The sequence below is a fragment of the Cyprinodon variegatus genome, unplaced genomic scaffold, assembly GCF_000732505.1.
Source record: "Cyprinodon variegatus isolate N-32 unplaced genomic scaffold, C_variegatus-1.0 Scaffold676, whole genome shotgun sequence".
In the NCBI taxonomy this organism is placed as follows: Eukaryota; Metazoa; Chordata; class Actinopteri; order Cyprinodontiformes; family Cyprinodontidae; genus Cyprinodon; species Cyprinodon variegatus.
This window is the reverse complement of record NW_015151129.1, coordinates 378,699-381,211: the sequence shown is the minus strand read 5'-3', so window position 1 is coordinate 381,211 and position 2,513 is coordinate 378,699.

Here is a 2,513-nt window from a genome sequence, read left to right as displayed (position 1 = left end):
TATTATGCACAAAATCCATCTTCAATATAATGCTTTAATTGTTTGCAAGCTTGGGACTTGTTTGATGTCATATCCGCCGAACAGCACGGGACCTTCAGGAAAATATGCTACAGGCTTATAAATGCATTGGCACTGAACTGCTAAATGTTTTAGTTGTAAAGGATCAAATAAAAAGACTATTTTAAGTATATCTTTCAGCAAAAATGTACAAAATATTCCCTTGAAGAGCACCTTAATCCAATGAATCGAATGTAAATTAGACTATGCCAGGACCAAAATGCAAACAGATGACTAAAACTGATGAACATTGGTTTTTATGAATAAATGCAAAGCTCCTAATTTAAACTTAGAAAAAGAAGATTATAAAGAAGTGAAAAAAATAATAATTTCTAGTCATTTCAAAGGATCATTTGTAGTCTCTTCTCTCTACAGGTTTGGGTTGGAGAAAACAAGTACGTCCATCTGATGATCTTCCAAGGTCCTCTGCTAGGGGACACATTTACGATCAAGTTTTTGGGAGTGAAGGATGACTACAAATGGGAAGATCCTCTTGAACCCTTTATTTAACCCCTCTGTCTAAAGTGAAAGCCTTGTTGAGGCTCTTCCAACTGGCTGCTTACAAAGAAAATGTGTTTGTGTTCTTGTTATGAGCAAACTTATCACAAAAATTTTCAGTTACAAGGATTAAGTCAAATCTCTGTAAGACTGGTGAATTATCAATAAACATGAATCAATTATTTTATTTGTATTATGTTAGAGAAAAAATAAGTGTCTGCCACCTAAATGTTCAATGACCATTTTTAGAAACTAAATAAGAAAATACAGGAAAAAGTATAGAGGAGGGATTATTATTGAGAACCAATCAGCCCACTTGATTGGTAACAGGGAGGAATAGCAGCACTTGAAGGTAGCACGGCTTTATGGATCAGAGAGGAGCTGTCATATATACTTCACACCTAAAGTTGTTTCCATGTTACCCTGGAGCATTTGTAAGCAAAAAACATGTTTTAGTACGATGGCCGACCCGTACATGTTTTATTTTGCCACAAGGGGGCAGCACTTTCCTTTCTTCCCTACAAGAATTTTCTATGGGTCTGTGACCTGAGGCTCCAGAGCCCTGTGTGATTCTTTGGACCTCCTGCTGTGGCACTTAATATTGCCTAAAAATGAGAGAACGAATCAATATACTTTTAGAATAAATACCAGTCTTAGAAATATTAGTGTTTTTATTGAATAGAATTTTCACAAAGGACTGACATAAGAATAACATTTTAGATACATTTTTCTATTAATTAGCTTTGAAGTAGATGCCCTATGGCAGATATTTAACAATAACAATAGGTTGCTTTTTATTAAAAAGTCATTTAAAAAAAGTAAAACAATCCACTGGACTTTGTTTCCAAGTTTGAAGACGTTTTGCTTCCCATTTAGGAAGCTTTTTCATCTCAAAGGGTCAAAATTAGCGTAGATGCCAATTCAGACATTTTGAATTGAAAAAGCTTCCTGGATGGAAAGAAAAATGTCTTCAAACAAAGTGGATTGCGTAACTTTTTTGGAATGACTATGATCTGGATGACTGAGACTCTTCATCAGTACATTAAATAGTCATGTATATTTTTGCAGCTCTAATTGACTTTGATTCAGCTAGACTCAGGGAAAAATAACTTTGGATATGCAAGGTTCCAGATCCCTGTTCTATGGGGTCAGGTATAACAGTTTGCCTTTTTTCAAATGAGAAAACACAAAAGAAAAAAAAAATCAATGAGTAAAACTTCAGGAAAAAATAGGAATCTGGTATCTCACCTGATCAATTCAATTCATTTTATTCATATAGCACAATTCACAACACATGTCAACTCAAGGCACTTTACAATTCAAGTAGATCATACTGTCAAATTAATTCAAAGTTTTCCATCTAAGGAAAACCAGTTGATTGTATCAATTCATTGACTCGAAGGCAATCCCTGAAGAAACCTCCAGAAAAACCTGGCTCAGTGTAAGCGGCCATTTGCAGAGGCCGACTGGGGTTCAAGGAAACAGAGGCAGAGATACAGAAAGAAGCAGAGATACAAAAGGCAACTGTCAACCAGCTCCATAGGTGGCGCCGTCCAGGAGACGTACAGCCAGGAAGACATGATCTGAGCCAGCTGAGCCTGCTCCCATATCAGAGGATGAAGACAGCACATCCAGCCAGTCACAGTCAGAGAAACAGGACTACTCTGAAAAAAAAGGCCGAGCTCGAACATCTATAAACGAAGGTGTTGATGGGAGCGGTGGCACAGCTAATATATTTTTCAGATTGTGTCACAGCCAAAGGGTACCAAACAAGATGAAGCTACTATGAGAAAAAGTAGAGAGCACAGGGTTGGAGATTTAACTAAAAATTCTGCAGAGTGGGAGAGTAGAGACTGAATGAAGCAGATTGATGAAAAAGTGGTCAATATGTACTCCAGCAGTCTAAGCCTATAGCAGCATAACTATAGAAATAGCTCAGGATAACCTGAACCACTCTA